We start from the raw sequence: 21,388 nt of genomic DNA, 5'->3' as shown, positions 1-21,388 counted from the left end.
TGTCAGTGATTAGTCATGCCAGCTATAATGAAGAAATTCACTATTAAGAGTATACATGTTGACAGATTCTTATCTGTATTATATGTATGTTAGAAACATGTAATGTTAGAAATAAATTCTAATATTAGTTGTTTAGGAGGAATAAAATTTTTTCAGTTTTCCTCACAAAATTTAAAATGTAACATAGCAATGAAATATAAATGTTAAAGGTACTTCATACCAAAAGGAGTTGAGGGGTTGGAGGGAGAAAGAAGGAAAAGGAAAAAGAATAAAACCAAAAATCAAAACCATCAAATGTTAAAACAAAACAAAACAAAACACACCAAAACAACTGAAATCCTCAGACACAGGCACTTCAATGTAGATGGGTACCCTTCCATGGGGCTAAGAAACTTGATGCTGTAGCACTTATCAGGAAGACTTTCTTTTTATCCAAAATGTTTCCAATATGAAAACTCTACCTCACACATGGTGCCCAAGAGTGCTGCTGTCACTGTCACCACTATGCATCTGCATCTGCATCCTAGCAATCATCTCTTGCATGTGGCAGAGCTCAGCCTCCTTTTAAAGCAAGATCTGGTCTTTATTCATGCCCTCATTCTCTACTTTCTTGCTGCCTCTCTTCAGCCTCTCAGAACGGAAGTTTTCATAGTGAAGGTCTTGGGTCACTTCCTGTAGGTCCTGCATGTGGGTGATGAGCATTGTTCTCAGCTTCAGAAAGTCACTGTGTTCTGGGTTCTCCACTTCTACAATGCCCCACGGGTAGAGATGGCCTATAACCTTCTTGCCCTTGGCTTCAATCAACTGGTTAGAGCCAACCACAGAGAATGGGGACACTGGCCTTGAGAAGTCTAGTCTGTTCCTTAAAGTCTTCATCTTCATCTGATTCTGCATCAGGTAAATGATAGATTTTAATGCTGTGCTCTTTAATTTTATCCAAAATCCTTTCCTTTAGCCGCTCCCACTCCTTCAGAGTAAGAGTGTCAGCTTTCGCAATGACAGGCACAATATTCACCTTATTGTGTATCGCTTTCATAAATGCAACATCTAAAGGCTTCAGTCCATGTCCAAAAGATGAAATGAAGTAGAAGCAACAATGTACCCTGTTATCAGTGATGAGCCGCCTGTTCAGTCCACTCTCATCATGTAGGTAGCGTTCAAACTGCTCATCAATGTAGAGTAGGAGATAATTGTCTTGAAACAATCCCTGCAGTGGATGCCATCCCCATAGACAGGCGTGTCCAATACTGTAAGCCGCAGCTTGACACCCTGCTCTTCAATTTCAACTGTTGAAGCTTCTATCTGAACGGTTCTTTTGATTTTTTTCTGCAGCTCCAGGAATAACTCTTTCTGAGTAGGGATCAGTCAAGAATAAGCTGTTTATGAGAGTTGATTTTCCTAGACCAGATTCACCATCCACCATCAAAGTGAACTCGAACCCCTTTTTCACTGATTTTCAGTGAACTTGATTGGGAAGATTTGCAAATCCAACATAGCCAGGAGTTTCTGGATTTATAAACTGGGTTGGTTGTTGCTTAGACATCTTTCTTGACTTTTCAGTCTATCCGTTAACATGCTGGAGAATGCTCATCAGGCAACAACACAGACCTGCCCCGCCCCTATAGTTCTATCTTAATTGCTGCATTAAAATAAGGTTCACACAAATGTGCTCTTCACAGGAAATAGTCAGGAATGAATAGCAGTATGTGACCAGGTATAGCAAAGCAGTAATTATTTAAGTTTCTCAAATTAAGGTGAGCAAAATCAACATGGGGAGGATAGGGATTTCAGCTTACAACTCCAGGTCACAGAACATCATAGATGAAAATCATAAGTATCTCTTCCCTGGGAGACCTTTGTGTGAATCTGTGAAACTGAAACCTGGAGTACATTGGAAACCCAAGGATGTTGGATGTGCCAGAGCCTAGGAAGGCCTTCTAGGAAAAGCAGCATACAGAAAGTGGAACCAGTCAAAGGGAGAGAAATGTGTGTATTGCAGGCAGTAAATCTGGGAAGGAAGAACCATGTAAGGCCTTTGAATTTGGAAATCAAGCTACAGGACTTGGAATTTGCCATAATATATATATTTTAAACTTCTTGTTTTGGTCCAGCACTTTATCAATGTGGTCTCTGCTCATTTTTGGAATGATAATGTAGAATCTGTGCTATTGCATGTTGGAAGTTGTGGGACCGTGAAAGCCACCTTGATTTCTGGTTGAGGAGGAGACCAGGTTCATCACTAGCCACAGCACTCCATAGATTTGTGGCCATCAGTCACATAAGGGAAATGCCCCCAAACCCTCCACAGGTTAGAGAACATGACCACAGGTGACATAGGCTAAAGACAGATCTCCATTATAATGAGGTACCTAATGGCCTGGGGGCTTAGCCAATACAATTTTATTCCCAGACACTCATCCCTGAAAAATGTCTTTAACCTCAGGGCCACCCAAAGAAGTGGGGTATGTTTTTACTCATACAATTTCCTCCATGGCAATAGATGCCTTAAAACCATAGACTGCCTCTTTTCATCGGGATCTGCTGTGGGGTGCCATGAAGAAGGCCTGTAGAGCTGCCATCTAATCTCCAGTAGAAGGCCTCCCTTTGCTCACAGTAACAGCCGCCACCAAGCTCAAGCCTACTGCCATCAAGGCAAGGACTACCCCACAGAACCAGCTGGAGTCCCTCCTCTTTCCCTCTTGGCCCTGGGCTAGATCTAGCCTGTGGGCATCCATTCCATTCTCAGCTCTTCTGCAGCATCCCATTGGTGCCTGGATGCCCAAGAGCCTGAGAACCAGACAGCACTGGTCTTTTTGTAGACCCAAAGAAACCCAGAGCCAACTCTGGCTGTGTTTTGCACCACAGCCTGTGCTTCCTGGAGCAGTGTCCCGCAGCTTCCCACAGCTTGACAACCTCCACGTGGCAGCGTGAGGCAAGCATGTTCAAACTTCCTGTGTCCTGCCTCCTAAGTGGCTGGATCCCTGTGGCAGAGTAGAAGCAGGACCACACAATAATCCTAAAGGAAGTGTGTAATTTGCTTTGAATTTACAGGGAGTTACAAATAAGAGATTTTTCTCTTGTCAGGGTAGCCTTAGACTCTTAAACTGTGTTGAGACTGTGAAAGACTGTTGACACTTTTGAAGATGGAGTAAATACATTTTGCATTATGATATGGTCAGGAACCTGGTGGCCATGGAGTTGAATGTGGTGGTTTGAATGATATTGTCTCACATAGCCTTATGTATTTGAATGTTTGGTCCCAAGATGGTTTGTTTAACTTTTTTGGAAGGAGTAAAGTATTTAGTCTGGTTGAAGGAGGCTTGCCACTGGAGATAGACTTTGAGGTTTCAAATAATTTAACCCATTCCAGTCCTCCTTCTCTGTTCCTCAGCCTCCAACTTGTGGATTATGATGTAAACTCACAGCTGTTCCTGCTACCATAGTTTTGAACTGCCATATTGTACAGCAACCCTCTCAAACTATAAGTTCCAAATTAAATGCTTCATTTTTAAGTTGCATGGGTCAGGCCATTTTATCACAGCAACATAAAAGTAACTAAGGCAAGTATACTTGCTCCAAAAAGGAATTCCAGCTACTTGGGAAGCTAAGACAGGGGAATTTACTGATCTGAAAACACTGTATCACAATAAAAAAGATAAAATAGATAGTGTACACAGTAGATAGCCTTCTAGTTTTTTTCTATAACCTGTCACATAGGTAAATCAATAGTTAAGTCTTAAATTTTTTGAGATTATAGCATTATTTCAAAATTTACCTTTCACCTTCTTTTCATACCCCTCCATGTGAACTGCCTTTTATTCAAGTGGTTGGATTTTCTTCAATTATTGTCATATACATATATGCATACAAACACACATACTTAAATACCACATAAATAAAACCTGCTCAGTCTATATAGTGTTACTTGACTATACATGTTTTCAGGGATGGCCATTTTGTATTGGATAAACAATTGGTGTGCTCTTCTCTGGAGAAGGGTATTTCTCCATCTCTCAGCTTTCTTTAATTTTCTAGTAGTGCTTTTTCTAGGGCAAAGACCTCAAGAGCTCTGCCCCTTCCACATTAACATGTATATTCTTCTCATTTTTATTTGGGTCATATTTGAGTAGTCATGTTGGTGGGAATTTATGGGTATAGCTTCTGATATTTCTAGAAGGCACAACCTTACAGAAAATCTTTGTTTCTCTAACTATACTAAAATGCTGATGGTAACTTCTAAAAAGTCCTAAAAATGTTCTTGCTCTTTCTGAGGGTAAAAAGCTGCTGGCTTAGGCTATTGACACCTAACAGCTGGCGATTAAGTAATGTGTTCTTTGTGTTCTGTCTCAGTAGGAACTGTACATGGCTCTAAATTTCAGCCTGCTAGTAGAAGTCACTAGAAGAAAAAGGGATTCTTTGAAAAGTGATTATAGCATTTATTTCTAAGTTGTAAACAGTTTCCTATGAAAGCTCTCTAAAAAAGGGGGAAATGGAATGAATGAAAAAGGAGGATAAGGGAAAATTGTTATTTGCCTCTTTGTCTAAGAAGCATTCTGTCCAAAAATGTTCTCCTCAGCTCAGTTCTAATTCTTCTTTTTGTCCTCAGCACTTACATATGTTTAAGAATACATGATCACGGGGTTGGGAATTTAGCTCAGTGGTAGAGCGCTTGCCTAGCCAAGGGCCCTGGGTTCGGTCCCCAGTTCCAAAATAAAGAAGAAAAAAAAAAGACTACATGATCACATGGTAAAAGTTCATCACAAGTTCATACAAAATTCAAATCATAAATTGAAATAGACGTTTACAATAGAGAATTTTTACATGCATATCCATTAGGAGTAATTATCTGGCTAAACATTCATCATATATCACAGCCCCACAGGGTCACTGGGAGTTAAAAAACCATAATTAAGTCATTAATGAAGTTTTCTATAGATAAACCCAGTCAATATGTTATCTTCTGTCCTTGCACCTATAATAAATTGTTATTTTCATTTTTATGACTTTTGGTTAATGGTTTTGCAACCTCTTGGAATGTACTCTGAATAATAGAAAGTCTTGAAGCAATTAACTGGTGACACATGGGATACTACCAGACTTCTCATTGCAGTTTTGACTATCAGGAAAAGATCTAATATCAGTCCCACTATAAAAAAGCTTAATAAATACTGAGGTAATAGATAATTTTGGTAATTCTTATGGGATCATCATTAAGAATTAAGAAGTCATCCATTTGTCTATATAGTATCTGCAGAAATACTTATGTACTGTCATATCATGTATATGTGTGTGTTTATGTATATTCAATAGTAACAGGGATAGCATATTAATAGCAGGAATGTTTCCTAGAATGGTGTTCTCAGGGGCCTTGCCTATTGTAGAAACTCTGCATGGATTATTATAATCTGAAGCAGACCATCTTGGGAAGATCACCTGTTTAGTTATTAAATTGTCCTATGATGGAGCCTGACAGGATGAGAGAGGTGAGTCTGAGAGAGGACAGGAAAGGCAGAGAGACAGAGGGGCAGAGGGGGAAGGGGCTGAATGACAAGTAGGAAAAGAGACAGAGAGGCCTAGAGAGCCTAGAGATGTTGAAAAATATCAAGAGTTGTAGAGAGAGAGTTCTAGAGTCAGAAAATTAGTCATAAAAACAGACAGAGACAGTAAAGTAGTAGCACGGGTAGAGGGGCAAAGAATCTGAAGCATAGAGGTCAAGAGAGAAGAGCGTGAGAGAGGTGAGGAAGAGAGAAAGAGAGAGACCTAGGGAGGCTGAGGCCAAGAGGCAGAAAGAGGCAGAGGCAGAAGGTGACAGGCAGAGAGGAAGAGAGGCAGAAGCAACAAGACAAAGACAGAAGCAATGGCAGGGTTAGAGTGGCACATCCATAGAGATAGAAGCAGAATCAGAGAGACAGATGCAAGGACAGGTGCAAGGAGGCAGAGGGGAAGTATATAGAGGCCAAGAAAAGAGAGGCCAAGAGTGGCAAGTCTGTTAATGTTCTGGAGAGGCTGAGCGAGGGTGCTATGAGGAAGAAAGGCATAGAGACAGAGGCAGAAAAACAAAGGCATAGGCAATGGCAGAGGGGCAGAAGGGAAGAGAAGCTGAGGTCTAGTAGGTCAAAAAAGGAGAGACCCGTAGAGGCCTAGAGAGGCTGAGAGAGGATAAGAGGCCAAGAGTCTGAGAGGCAAAGGCTGTGAGGCAGAGGCAAGTAGAGGCAGAGGCAAAAGCAAAGCAACAGAGGTCAGAGGTGCAGAGGTGCAGAGGTGCAGAGGTGCAGAGGTGCAGAAGTGCAGAGGTGCAGATGTGCAGAAAGACAAAAAAAAACAGAAAGATAAGGCAGCTAGAGGCAGAGGCAGAGGCAGAGGCAGGGGTGGGGCAGGGGCGAGAGAGACACAAGCACAGTTGAGAGACATCAGGAGAGGGTGAGAGAATCCAAAAGGCAGAGGCAGAGAGGCAGAGAGGCAGAGAGGCAGAGAGGCAGAGAGGCAGAGAGGCAGAGAGGCAGAGAGGCAGAGAGGCAGAGAGAGGCAGAGAGGCAGAGAGGCAGAGAGGCAGAGAGGCAGAGAGGCAGAGAGAGGCACAGAGGCAGAGAGGCAGAGAGGCAGAGAGAGAGGCAGAGAGGCAGAGAGGCAGAGAGGCAGAGAGAGGCAGAAATGTAGGCAGAAGCAAAGAGAGGGAGAAGGAGAGTGAGGGAAAGGGAGAGAGGGATGTAGAGATAGGTAGAGGATGAGGCAGAAACACAGATAAGGCAGGGTCAGGGGGCAGAAAGGAAGAGACATTAAGTTGTAGAGAAGCTAAGAGAGGAACAGTCAAGAGAGGTGAGGCTGATAGAGGTAAAGAAGCAGAGAGGAAGGGGTGAGAGAAAGTGGCATGCAAAGGCAGAGAGAGACAAGTGCAGAGGCAGAAAATCAGAGGCACAGGAAGCAAGATCAAGATGAGGCAGAGAGACAGAAGCAAAGAAAGAGGCAGGGAAATGGAGAGTACCATGTGCAGGGAAGATAAGAGAGTCAACAGACATTAAAAGAGGCTGAGGAATTCTGAAAGGCAGAAAGGCAGAGCCAGGCAGAGCCAGTGGCAGAAAGAGGCAGAGGAGCAGAGAGGTTGAGTGAGGCAGGGAGAGGAAAAGAGGGCCCAAGAGAGAGGGAGAGAGGCTAAGAGAGGAGGGGCCAAGAGAGGCATAGAGATACTAAGGCAAGTAGAACACAGGGGCAGAGGCTGAGAGTCAGAGACAGATGGAGGCAGTAGGGGGTAGAAGCAGAGGGCAGAGGCAGGGAGACACAGTTAGTGACTGGCAAAGGTAGAGGCAGAAGAAAAGGCAGAACTGCAAAGAAGAAGGGCAAAGGAGCAGACAGGAAAAGGTGTTGAGGGGCAGAGAATCTGAGAAAGGCCTAGAGAGGACAAGAGGCTGAGAGGCAACAAAACAGAGATGCAGAGGCAGAGAGACCATGGAAGAGGTAGAGTGGCAGAGAGGATGAGGCAGAATCAGATCAAAGGCAGAGAGACTGTGGAAGAGGCAGAGATTGGGAAGAAATGGGTGGGGGTGAGAAAGAGAAAAAGACAGAGACAGAGAAAGAGGCAGAGGGGCAGAGGACAAGGACGCATGTACACAGAGAGAGGGGGAGGAAGGGTGTGGGGAAGGGAGAGAGAGGAGAGAGAGGGAGGAGAGAGAGGGAGAAGGAGACAGGGGAAATGGAGACAGGAGGAGAAGGGGAGAGGGGGAGAAGAGAAGAGGGAGAGAGGAGGAGAGAGAAGGAGAGCCAGAGGGATATATATATCTCAATCAAGAGGCCAAGAGAGACAGAGAAGGGATTAGAAGCTGAGGCATAAAGGCATTGGCTGAGAGACAGAAGCAGAGGTAGAGACACATCATCAACAAAGGCAGAGGCAGGGCAGAGGAACAGAAGGGAAAAGAGGCAGAGTGAAGCAAAGAGGAGCTGAGAGAAGCTGAGACGCATAGTGGCAGAGAGGCAGATATAGGCCAAGGCAGAGACAAAGAGACAGAGAGACAGAGAAGCAGAGGCAGAAGAAGAGGCAGAGACAGAGGCAAGGTCTGGGGCAAGGGCAGGAGCAGAGGGGCAGATGGGCAGAGAGCCTAAGGAAAACTGAAAGAGGAGAGGCTAAGAGAGACAGAGTTAGGGGAAAGGCACAGAAGCAGAGGCAGGCAGATTACTGTGAGTTTAAAGTCAACCTGGTCTACATATTGATTTCAAGGCCAGAAGGGCTAGATAGGAAGATATTTATCAAAAATGTCTTTTTAGTTAAAAATAAAGTAAAATAATAAAAAGAAAGAAAATATGAAAGGTTCTGGTATGATGGTGCACAATTATTGTCCTAGCACCCTATAGGCAACATACAAGGAACCACTGCAAGGTAGAGGCATCCTGACTTCACAGAGAGTTCAAATCCAGTCTAAGCTACATTAAAAAAAACTCTCTAAAAACAAACAAAAGAAAAGAATAAAGAAAGGAAGAGAAAAAGAAGGTACAACCAATGTGTGAAATAAATTTGCAGTTTCTTTAAATCTAACCATATACTTAGCAGGTCCTCAATCTGCCCCATCCCTACATCATTTCCCATTTAGTGGAAATATATGAATAACATCAACCTTGTATACCAATATTCAGTGAAGCCTTGTTATAATAACTGAAATCTGAAGAATCCCAGATGTCCCTAACTGAAGACCAAATAAAAGATGCAGCATATCCTCTCCTCTAAATCATAATTTTGGAGGAAGGTAAGGTTAAGAAGTTCTGCAAGGAAGCAATGGTGCACTTCACAGAAATGACCTACACACAAACACACCCTGAATTTGTTGCTAGCACTACGAGAAATAGTGAAGATTCTTCGAAAGCATAAAATCAGCAGCTACAGAACACATGTTCAGTAGTAGTTTGCACCATGTTTGTAGCTAAGCTGAACATCATATATCATTGGTTTTTTGATGATTATGTGTTTGGTCATGTGCTCAATTTCAGACTTAGAAATGCAAACACTATTTCCTTTTACTGTTAAACCTAAATTTATTATGTCATTTACATATGTGCACAAATGCATTCACATATCTCTTTGTATATGTGTATTGGTAAGCCATGAACCTGAAAAGGGAATCATATGAGATTTTAAGACAGGTGCAGAGAAAGGAGAATAATTGAATACATGTAATAGGCAAACAGAAAGGCAGACTAACAAGGAAGAAATTAAAGTAAGATGGAGGCTTGGAGGTAAGTAACAAAAGGGAGGATAGTAGGGGAAGAGTATCATGAAAACAATTTGTAATGAACTCACGTTGGCTTTCTGATACTCGGAACTCCCTATCTAATGCTATCTTCTGAACTTTTCTAGCACCTATACTCATGTGTACAAACCTCCACACAAACATGGGGACATATACATAATTTAAAACAAAAGAAATATTTAAATAAACAATACTAAAAATAGAAGAGTAGAGATGCTTCAAGTTCTTGGGTCTTTGAGGAAAAATATCACATAAAAGTGTGTTGTAAATTTATTAATTACTTTATAAAGCATTTAAATATTGTGAGATCATTGCAGAGAGATCACAGAAAAGGCCATCTATGGAATAAAAAGACTCAAATTTGAAAAGGGAAACTTAGGCTTTCTTGCCAAAGTTTCTTTATTTGGTAGATATTTTTCTACTTCTTGCTGCCAAACCAAGTTTCAAGGAACTGATATGGGATGTTGCTTCTTCCTCTTCTCCTTCCCCTTCCCTTCCCCTCCTCATCCTTTTCCTGCACAACCTCCTCATCTCCTCCTACTACTACTTTGGTAAAGTAGAAGTCTTATTATAGATAAAATGGAGAGAGGAGAGCAAAGATGGAGACATGGATATCTGGAAGAGTCCACAGTGGTCGTCACAAGACTGAGGTGTGATATGTGGTTCTCCCCACCTGCAGAAACCAGGAGGCTCAAAGGTACAAAGATGGTGGGTAATTAAAATTATTAGATAATACATGGAAGAGCATGCCAGGTCCCTAGGCTGGGGAGTTCTGGGTAGGGAAGAACGCTACAACCACAACCTGCAGGTCCAGTAGGGACTAAGGGACTGCAGGGATTGGCAGCCAGTGCCCTTTTGATATGTTACATAAGCACCTTAGCCTTTTGTCTTGGTTTGAAACCTTTTGTTGATAATAAGCAAATGAGACTATGTATAATTTTCTCTATGACTATTCCTGCTGACACCGAGGCATTGGTGTTATTGGGGGCAAGGGAAGATGTGGGGGAGAAGAAAGCTGGAATGCTCACTCAGGAAAAGCAGGCTCTTTTAGTCATTGTCCAAGCTCTACAGGACAATTTGGGCCAAGAAAGTTCAGGCAGAGTTGTGAAGGAGTCTGTAAAGTTGAACTACCTGAGGCTAGCCACTTTGAAGTTGTCTAGGGGACAACTGGAGCTGGCAGTCTGCTGTTGATCTGAAATCTGCTGAGACAGATAGTCTAGGGAGAGAAGGTAAAGTTAAGGAGTTTAGGAAAAAATTGTCCATGGTCTACATTTGAAACTGTAGGTCCTGTGAGCTTGCAGAGAGGAGTCCCAAGATCAGGGAAAAGGGATGAAACACCACCCTCAGGAATATGCAAGAAATGTTACATTGTTGCTTGACAGGAGTGCTTATCTGGAGTATATTTCAACTGTGATGGGTAGATTCAAGTAGATTCCTTGTAGCTTACAAGTTTTTTCTTAAGTTAACAAAAAGACATAAAGGTTTTTGATATGTTAGCATTACCACTATTTGTAATCTGTACCAATATCTATGTCATAGAATAGGCAGTAGACTCATGCCCTTTGATTCACAGTGAAAGCTTGGGGACCCTAAAATGATTTGGGGTTAAAAGCATTAACACATTTTTTAGAAGACTGTAGGTTGGAGAGAGATGTTTTCAGCATGAGAAATATTGTTAAGTCTGTACTTAAAAGACAACCAAAGAAAATTTAAAGTTTTGAGCTTTGGACTATGAAAATATTAGCAGTGCTCTACCAGAGCTAGAAAATAGCTTATCCTAAAGCAAGTATAATAATAGTATGTCAAGGGAAAGATACCTAAACTATATTTTGTTTTACTTTTATAAATTGCATTTATATACCTTGAAATATAAAGGAGTAGAAGTTACTTTGAAATCTGTTTTGTAACTATCTCTTTGAGACTTTGAGAAGGTAAACTGTCTTTCTCAGCTAGAGGCCTAGACTCTAGCACTTACCTAGAAGTTAAGTGAGGCTTGAGGCCTGATATTTTGCAAAAGAAGAGAACTGAGGACACAGCTGAAGCCTTGGGGAAGAAGCTAGTATGGTTTCTGTTGTTAAAGCTATGGTCAGTCAATATACTCAGAGATTTGGGAATAGATTATAGCTGAAAGTATAATCCAATTAGTCTTTGTATCAAATACAATGACAGAAACAGTCCCATTACCCCATGGTGCTATAGTCTCAATAGTTTTATTAGAGGCAGTGCTCAGTCTTAGGCTCTCATACAAAACAGCATTTAATCTTAAGTTGTTATACAAAACAGCATTTAATCTTAAGTTGTTATACAAAACAGTATGGCCCATGGCTGCCCAGACCCAGGTGTTATGAAAATTGAGGTGTACTCCTGAGAAATTATTCCATGTAACAGACCTGGCATAATACTGGGGAGAGGAGTGAGGACCTGGGTAAGGGATACATGCAAACAAGTGGACATGTAGATAAGCAAACATATATATATATATATATATATATATATATATATATATTTGTTTACATTGCAAATGTCATTCCCCAAACTAGTCTTTCTCATTCCAATCCTCTTTTGTTTTAAGAGGGTGCTCCCCCATCTACATACCCATTTCCACTTCAACCCTCTAGCATCCCCCTTCTCTGGGATATCAAGTTTCCACAGGACCAATTGCCTCCCATCCCAGAGATGGCAGATGAGGCAGCTGTCTTCTCCATACGCTCTGCTCCCCTTGTAACAGAAGCCATGGACTGGCCCACATATATTCTTTAGTTGGTGGTAAATTTCCAGAGTCTCTGAAGTGTAAACTTAATTAATACTGTTGTTCTTCCTATTAGGTTTAAATCCCATTCAGTTCCTTCAGGCGCTCCCCTAACTCTTCTTTTGTGGTCATCAGACTCAGTCAAATGTTTGTCTCTGAATATCTGCATCAGTCTCAGTCAGGTGCTTGCAGAGTCCCTCAGAGCACAGCCATATTAGACTCTCATCTGCAAGCACATCTTGTTATCAGGAATAGTGCCAGGATTTGGAGTCTGTGGATGAAATGGTTGTCATGGTGGATCTGGATCACCTTTCCTTCAGCCTCTGCTCCTCTTTTGTCTTTGCATTATTTTAGACATGGCAATTGTAGTTTAAAATTTTTGAGGTGTGTGGGCAGTCCCATCCCTCCCATGGCGGACATGTCTAGGTACAGGAGGAAGTCTCTTGTGGTTCTATCTTCCTGCTGCTAGGTATTTCAGCTAACATCATCACAGTAAGTATGTGGGAGCCTCTTGCATCCCTGGCACCTGGGACTTTCCAGGGGTTACCCATGTTCACCAACCACCACTGATGCTTATTGTTATTCATCCCCCCTTCCCTCTAGATTTCTCTCTTTTATCTTCCCATACTTGCTAGTCCCCTTTGTCCATACTTCTCTGCCTCAAGCTAGTTCCCTGCACCTCTCTGTCTCCCAGGATTATTTTGTTCCTTATTCTAAGTGGGTTTCAAGCATCCGCAATTTGGCCCTCTACACTGTTAAGCCTCATGTGATCAATGATTTGTATAGTGGGCATTCTGTACTTTGGGGATAATTTCCACTTGTCATTTAAGTACATCCCATGTTATGTCCTTTGCCATCTCTGTTACTTCACTATTTTCCAGTTCTTTGGTTACAAAGTTCTTGATCTCCTCGTTTTTAATACCTGAGTAGTATTCCTTTGTATAAATATAGCACATATTCTATATTCATTCTTCAGTTGAGGTATATCACAGTTGATTCCAGCATATAGTTAATATAAGTAAACCTGCTATGAACATATTTAACCACATGTCCTTGTTATATGTAGATCATATTCGAGTATATGCCCAGAAGTGAGTGGTATAGCTGGGTCTTCAGGTAAAGCTATTTGCAATTTTCTCTGAACCTCCACATTGACATCCAAAGTGGCTATTCAGCTAGTATTCTCACCAGCAATAGAGGAATGTTCCACTGTCACTACATCCTAGCCTATTCTGCTACGGCCTAAGTTTTTTATCTTTGCCATTCTGATTGGTGTAATGTAGAATCTCACATTCACTTTGACTTGCCTTTTTCTGGTAACTAACGATGTTGCACATGTCTTGATGTGTTTCTTGGGAATTAAGAAACCTTAGGTGAGGGGTTGGGGATTTGGCTCAGTGATAGAGTGCTTGCCTAGCAAGCGCAAGTCCCAGGGTTCGGTCCCCAGCTCTGGAAAAAAGAGTAGAAAAAAAAAAAAGAAAAAAGAAAAGAAACCTCAGGTGAGAATTTTTGGTTTGGCACTCTACCCCAGTTTAAAAGATGGGTATTTATTTGTCTGCGAGTCTAATTTTTTTGAGTTCTTTGTATATTTTGAGTTTTAGCACTCTGTCAGATGTAGGGTTGGTAAAAACACTTTTCCCAATCTGTAGGTTGCTTTTCCCCCCTATTGACAGTGTCCTTTGCCTTAATGAAAGTTTTCATTTTTATGAGATTTCATATATCGATTGTTGGTTTTAGAGGCTGAACCTTTAGTATTCTGTTCCTATAATTGTTTCCTGTGCAAATGTGTTCTAGGCACTTTATGACACTTTCCCTTCTATTACCTTCTGCATATCTGGTTTTATGTGGATGTCCTTGAGCCACTTGTACTAGAACTTTGTAGAAGGATAGAAATGAATCAATTTGCACTCTGCTACATGTAGACCACCAGTTAGGCTAGCATCATTTCCTAAAATGCTTTCTGTTTTACATTGAATCATTTTGGAATATTTGTCAAAGATCAAGTGATCATAGGTGTGTTGGCTTATTTAAAGGTCTTCAATTCTATTCCACTCATCTACCTATCAGTGTGACCAACATCCTGAAGGATTTTTTCCCCACTATTTCTCTGTAGTACATCTTGAGGTCAGGAATGGTCTCTTATATTGTTGAGAATTGTTTTGGCCTTCTTGTTTTCTTCTGTGAAGATTTCGGTTGCAATTTTGATGGAGATTTTTTTATCTGTAGATGAATTTCTTTTAATATGCTCCTTCTACTGATCCATGAGCATGGGAAATCCTCCCATCATCTGAGGTCTTCTTTGATTTCTTTCCTCAGAGAATTCAATTTCTTGTTCTATGTGTTTTCACTTGCTTGGTTCAAGTTATGCCAAGATATTTTAAATTATTTGTAAGTATTGTGAAGGATGTTTTTTCTTTAATGTCTTTCTCTGCCCATTTATCCTTTGTGAGGAGAAAGGTCACTGTATAGTTTGAGTTAATTTTATGTATCGTCAATTTGATGAAGTTTTTTTTTTTTTATCAAGCAAAGGAGTACTCTGGTAAGATATGTCGGTTGCTTATGTATACTATCATATCATCCTCAAAGAGTGAAAACTTATCTTTTCCTTGTCTGATTTGTATCCATTTCATATCTTTTAGTTGTCTAATTTCTCTAACTTGAACTTTGAGTGTTCTATTTTGTAAATAGGAAAACAGTGGAGACAGCCTTGTCTTGTCCCAGAGGTTAATGCAATTGCTGCATGTTTCTCTCCATTTAATTTGATCTTTGATGCTGGTTTGCTGTATATTGCTTCTATTATATCGAGGTATGAGCCTTGCAGCAGAATCAGCTGAGATACCAGCACAAGTGCTCTGTCTTGCCTCTGTCAAAAAAGTGAAGTTCAGTGAAAATGAAGACATCCAAGGAAGCTTTTCAAATCTAGTTATGCAAGCAACCCATCTCTGTCCATGAGTCCTATTTATACTTTCTACAAACACAACATGTTCTCCCTAGAGGCTGGCCTCACCAAAACATCACATGATTCTAACTTAGCCAAAACCAAGTGGCTCTGCATTACATGATACATCCAAACAGTGCTTCTTCAAGTTACCTTTAGGGAAATTTGATTCAATTACCTTTTGAAGGACAGAATCAGAGATTCTGATTAAAGTGACTAATTTACTTAGAACAAATTTTCTCAAGGATTTAAAATTTCTCCAGCCCTGTTTGATGAGACAGGAAGTGCTGACTTCCTGCCCTCTTTTCAGAAGTTTCTCATGACCCAACTCTTACACTATGTATATGATCTCCTCCTATCTTTGATCCTGAACTATATTATAAAGGGATCGGGAAGAAACTGATGCAAGAATTCCAGGCAATGTGCTACAGAGTGTGAGCTGAGAAAATCCAACTTTGTTCATAAGAGCATACTTATATTAGACACCAACTTAGTGGAAGCATAGGAGCCTGGCAAAGGAATCCTGACATCCTATTGATACCAGACTAAAAGACAAGTTTATCAGATCCCATGTGGTTGGGTATTGTATACCCTGGACACTAGGGCCTACAGATATAGCAAAGCTCTGTACACAAGAACACATGAGGGACTCTATCCCCTAAAGAGGAATGAAGTACATAAACTGTGCTTAGGTCTTTTAACAGAGGTGAAATTCTATATAGACCTACAACTTCCAGAGGCTTCTCAACAATTTGACCTGTTTGTTCATGAAACAAAAGGTACTTCAAAGGGTGTTTAAACAAAACTCAGGGCCATAGAATTGTCCTGGTTTACACATGTCCAAACTACTGGAACCTGAAGCCCTAACCTGGCCCATGTGTCTAAGAGCTATGGTGGCTGCCACTACTAGTGAAAGAAGTAGAAAAGTTGAGTCTGATTAAGATCTTAAACACACATTCCACCATAGGGTTGTGTCTTTCTTCATAGGGACAGGGGATCTCTGGCTGTTTAATGCATGTGTGAAACATAGCAGATGCTTCCCCTGAACCACCCTGGACATGGTTTCAGAAACCCACTGACATCAATCCTGTTCCTCTCTGACCTCATTATGACCTAAGGGTAGTACTCATCAATGATTGTGTGCGATAACAACCATGGTCCCAGCCATTTTCCTATACCTTCAAGCCATAGTTTCAACTGATGAAAATTTCAAGTCAAACTTATTTTTGTGGGTGGGAGCATCATCATTAACATAGAGCCACATACATATGGACCTCAGCAGTTTTTGTAAATGAAGTGATTTGGACTCAAACCTTATATGCAGGTTTTTCTTCCCAGAGAGAACTTATCACTCTGACTCAAATGGTCAGATTGTGAAAAGGAAAGTCTACAATAATATACCAGGAAAATCACTATGCTTTTGTTACTGCACATATGTACACGGTGATATACAGGGAAAGAAAGATCCTCACTGAGTGTTCTGAAAGTAATTGGAGTGATTCTATGCTGACAAATGACCCGCATATCTAAATGCTCCTGGAAAAAAATATAGCAAACACACTGAAGAAGAGTAAAATGGAGGAAATAATCAAACACAATGCTGAATTCACTGAAATAGAAATACAGAGAAAGAGACAGGGTCAACAAAACCAAGAACTGGCTCTTTGAAAAACTCAATAAGATAGAGCAAAGTTTAGACTAGCTAACTACAAGGCACAGTGATTCTATCCAAGCTAAAACAATCAGTAAAGAAAAGTGATAAATAACAACAGAAAATGAGGAAATTCAAAGAAATCATGTCTCACTAGAGAAGCTTATACTCAACAGAAGTGGGTAATCTAGAAAAAAATGTGACATACACAGATAGCATGTACAAAGTTAAATCACGTTCTGTTAAACTATCTACCCAATTACATAACATCTATGAAAATAGTAGTCTTTATAACTGTCCCAACCAAAATAGCCCTGCAAATATGAGGGCACTAAATATCTAATCTGGAAGGAGAGTGTACAAAACATTTTTGAAGCTTTAAAGACAGATGATTTGCATCCAATCCCAGAACTTCTATATGTCTCCAAACATTTTCATTCATAAGATCATGAAAGAAATGTTACTGCAGTATATGTGTAACCAGTCACTGTAAGTTACATGCAATTGCTGTGTAATATACCAGTCCAAGTTATTGAATCCTGCACCATCAGGCTGCCCCACTTGTCTAAGTGCTGTGTTTGCCACCTCTACTGGTGTAGTTAACTCTGGGTCAGAAACTTAATCTCATATAACATCATGAAGTTGAGGCTCTCCTCAAAGAAACACCAGAACCCTGCATTTTTATTGCATGTGTGAAACAGTAACAGGTTCTATTTCTGAACCATTCTGGAATCTGGATAGAAAAAACCACTGTCATCGATCCTGCTATGCTCTTACCTGATGTTGACCCAAACATACTCATCAATGATTGTATGAGGAAAACAACATGTTCTAAATAATCTGTCTAGAGGTATTGGACACCCTACATCCTATGAAAGTTTCTGATACAATGTACTACATAGATGAAAATACCTTCATTAAATATGGAAACAGATACAAAGGGGCTTTGGCAGTTACTGCAAATGAAATGATCGGGACCCAAGACAGAGCCAGAATACATGGTGAAAATGAATACTTGTCATCCTGTGTGAGAAAAGTCAATATCCCTTTGTTACTACACATGTCCATGGTATGATCTAAAGGAAAAGAAGTGTCCTCACAGCTTCTAGAAGGACATTAAAATCAAAGAGTAATTCTTAGCTCTCCTGGTGACTATTTGCATTACTCCATGAGATCCTTGGTTTCAAGGCTAAGCATATCAACATAATTTCTACATAGAGGCCAGAGGTTAACAGGGCACTGAATTGTCTGCCCCAAACTAGCCCAAAGAACAGTGGGATGTACTGACATTCTGCTGAATACTGTGACCCACTGTTGCCTGAGACTCCATGGTATGACCATGGGGAAATTGAGAATGTACAAAGGACAAAAGGAGAGCTTGAGCCCAAAGGTTGATGGAGGACATCACAGGAAGGATTGCACTGCCAGAAAATATTGGCAGGGCTCTGTTAACGAACCTTTACCAGGCACCCTGTCTGGGGTCCAAAATACTGAGTTGTTCACATTTAAATATGTTGTAACTAGACTTGGTAGGCTGGCCCTGTATATCAAAGCAATGTGTCAGGTTTGTAGTAGTGTAAATCTAAAACAGTGTAACTTCTTTCAGAAGTGGGCAATATGAGGTGCTGAGACTATTGTCAAGAATGAGAAACTGACTTCTCTGATATCTGCCGGATAGGGGAGCTTAAGGGTACATGATTGTTTTTTTTTAATTTATTTAATACTTAATAATAATTCTTTGGTTTACGGGCAAACATCCCCCTCCCCCCTCCCCTTCCTTATGGGTGTTCCCCTCCCAACCCTCCCCCCATTGCCGCCCTCCCCCCAACAGTCTAGTTCACTGGGGGTTCAGTCTTAGCAGGACCCAGGGCTTCCCCTTCCACTGGTGCTCTTATTAGGATATTCATTGCTACCTATGAGGTCAGAGTCCAGGGTAAGTCCATATATAGTCTTTAGGTAGTGGCTTAGTCCCTGGAAGCTCTGGTTGCTTGGCATTGTTGTTAATATGGGGTCTCGAGCCCCTTTAAGCTCTTCCAGTTCTTTCTCTGATTCCTTCAACGAGGGTCCTATTCTCAGTTCAGTGGTTTGCTGCTGGCATTCGCCTCTGTATTTGCTGTATTCTGGCTGTGTCTCTCAGCAGCGATCTACATCCGGCTCCTGTCGGTCTGCACTTCTTTGCTTCATCCATCTTGTCTAAATGGGTGGCTGTATATGTATGGGCCACATGTGTGGCAGGCTCTGAATGGGAGTTCCTTCAGTCTCTGTTTTAATCTTTGCCTCTCTCTTTCCTGCCAAGGGTATTCTTGTTCCCCTTTTAGAGAAGGAGTGAAGCATTCACATTTTGATCATCCGTCTTGAGTTTCATTTGTTCTACGCATCTAGGATAATTCAAGCATTTGGGCTAATAGCCACTTATCAGTGAGTACATACCATGTATGTCTTTCTGTGATTGGGTTAGCTCACTCAGGATGATATTTTCCAGTTCCAACCATTTGCCTACGAATTTCATAAAGCCGTTGTTTTTGATAGCTGAGTAATATTCCATTGTGTAGATGTACCACATTTTCTGTATCCATTCCTCTGTTGAAGGGCATCTGGGTTCTTTCCACCTTCTGGCTATTATAAATAAGGCTGCGATGAACATAGTGGAGCACGTGTCTTTTTTATATGTTGGGGCATCTTTTGGGTATATGCCCAAGAGAGGTATAGCTGGATCCTCAGGCAGTTCAATGTCCAATTTTCTGAGGAACCTCCAGACTGATTTTCAGAATGGTTGTACCAGTCTGCAATCCCACCAACAATGGAGGAGTGTTCCTCATTCTCCGCATCCTCGCCAGCATCTGCTGTCACCTGAGTTTTTGATCTTAGCCATTCTCACTGGTGTGAGGTGAAATCTCAGGGTTGTTTTGATTTGCATTTCCCTCATGACTAAAGATGTTGAAAATTTCTTTAGGTGTTTCTCAGCCATTCGGCATTCCTCAGCTGTGAATTCTTTGTTTAGCTCTGAACCCCATTTTTTAATAGGGTTATTTGTCTCCCTGCGGTCTAACTTCTTGAGTTCTTTGTATATTTTGGATATAAGGCCTCTATCTGTTGTAGGATTGGTAAAGATCTTTTCCCAATCTGTTGGTTGCCGATTTGTCCTAACCACAGTGTCCTTTGCCTTACAGAAGCTTTGCAGTTTTATGAGATCCCATTTGTCGATTCTTGATCTTAGAGCATAAGCCATTGGTGTTTTGTTCAGGAAATTTTTTCCAGTGCCCATGTGTTCCAGATGCTTCCCTAGTTTTTCTTCTATTAGTTTGAGTGTATCAGGTTTGATGTGGAGGTCCTTGATCCACTTGGACTTAAGCTTTGTACAGGGTGATAAGCATGGATCGATCTGCATTCTTCTACATGTTGACCTCCAGTTGAACCAGCACCATTTGCTGAAAATGCTATCTTTTTTCCATTGGATGGTTTTGGCTCCTTTGTCAAAAATCAAGTGACCATAGGTGTGTGGGTTCATTTCTGGGTCTTCAATTCTATTCCATTAGTCTATGTGTCTGTCTCTCTACCAATACCATGCAGTTTTTATCACTATTGCTCTGTAATACTGCTTGAGTTCAGGGATAGTGATTCCCCCTGAAGTCCTTTTATTGTTGAGTATAGTTTTAGCTATCCTGGGTTTTTTGTTATTCCAGATGAATTTGCAAATTGTTCTGTCTAACTCTTTGAAGAATTGGATTGGTATTTTGATGGGGATTGCATTGAATCTGTAGATCGCTTTTGGTAAAATGGCCATTTTTACTATATTAATCCTGCCAATCCATGAGCATGGGGGATCTTTCCATCTTCTGAGGTCTTCTTCAATTTCTTTCTTCAGTGTCTTGAAGTTCTTATTGTACAGATCTTTTACTTGCTTGGTTAAAGTCACACCGAGGTACTTTATATTATTTGGGTCTATTATGAAGGGTGTTGTTTCCCTAATTTCTTTCTCGGCTTGTTTCTCTTTTGTGTAGAGGAAGGCTACTGATTTATTTGAGTTAATTTTATACCCAGCCACTTTGCTGAAGTTGTTTATCAGCTTTAGTAGATCCCTGGTGGAACTTTTGGGATCACTTAAATAAACTATCATATCATCTGCAAATAGTGATATTTTGACTTCTTCTTTTCCAATCTGTATCCCCTTGACCTCCTTTTGTTGTCTGATTGCTCTGGCTAGAACTTCAAGAACTATATTGAATAAGTAGGGAGAGAGTGGGCAGCCTTGTCTAGTACCTGATTTTAGTGGCATTGCTTCAAGTTTCTCTCCATTTAGTTTAATGTTAGCAACTGGTTTGCTGTATATGGCTTTTACTATGTTTAGGTATGGGCCTTGAATTCCTATTCTTTCCAGGACTTTTATCATGAAGGGGTGTTGAATTTTGTCAAATGCTTTCTCAGCATCTAATGAAATGATCATGTGGTTTTGTTCTTTCAGTTTGTTTATATAATGGATCACGTTGATGGTTTTCCGTATATTAAACCATCCCTGCATGCCTGGGATGAAGCCTACTTGATCATGGAGGATGATTGTTTTGATGTGCTCTTGGATTCGGTTTGCCAGAATTTTATTGAGTATTTTTGCGTCGATATTCATAAGGGAAATTGGTCTGAAGTTCTCTTTCTTTGTTGGGTCTTTGTGTGGTTTAGGTATAAGAGTAATTGTGGCTTCATAGAAGGAATTCGGTAGTGCTCCATCTGTTTCAATTTTGTGGAATAGTTTGGATAATATTGGTATGAGGTCTTCTATGAAGGTTTGATAGAATTCTGCACTAAACCCGTCTGGACCTGGG

The 21,388-nt window shown here is 40.8% G+C and overlaps 1 pseudogene; it reads right to left on the bottom strand.

Moving 5' to 3' along the window:
• Nucleotides 1-462: 462 nt before the first annotated feature.
• On the bottom strand, nucleotides 463-1,571 carry Septin2-ps1 (septin 2, pseudogene 1; annotated as a pseudogene).
• Nucleotides 1,572-21,388: the final 19,817 nt, after the last annotated feature.

The sequence above is a fragment of the Rattus norvegicus genome, chromosome 15, assembly GCF_036323735.1.
Source record: "Rattus norvegicus strain BN/NHsdMcwi chromosome 15, GRCr8, whole genome shotgun sequence".
Classification (NCBI taxonomy): domain Eukaryota; kingdom Metazoa; phylum Chordata; class Mammalia; order Rodentia; family Muridae; genus Rattus; species Rattus norvegicus.
This window is presented reverse-complemented; position numbering and strand designations above follow the sequence as displayed.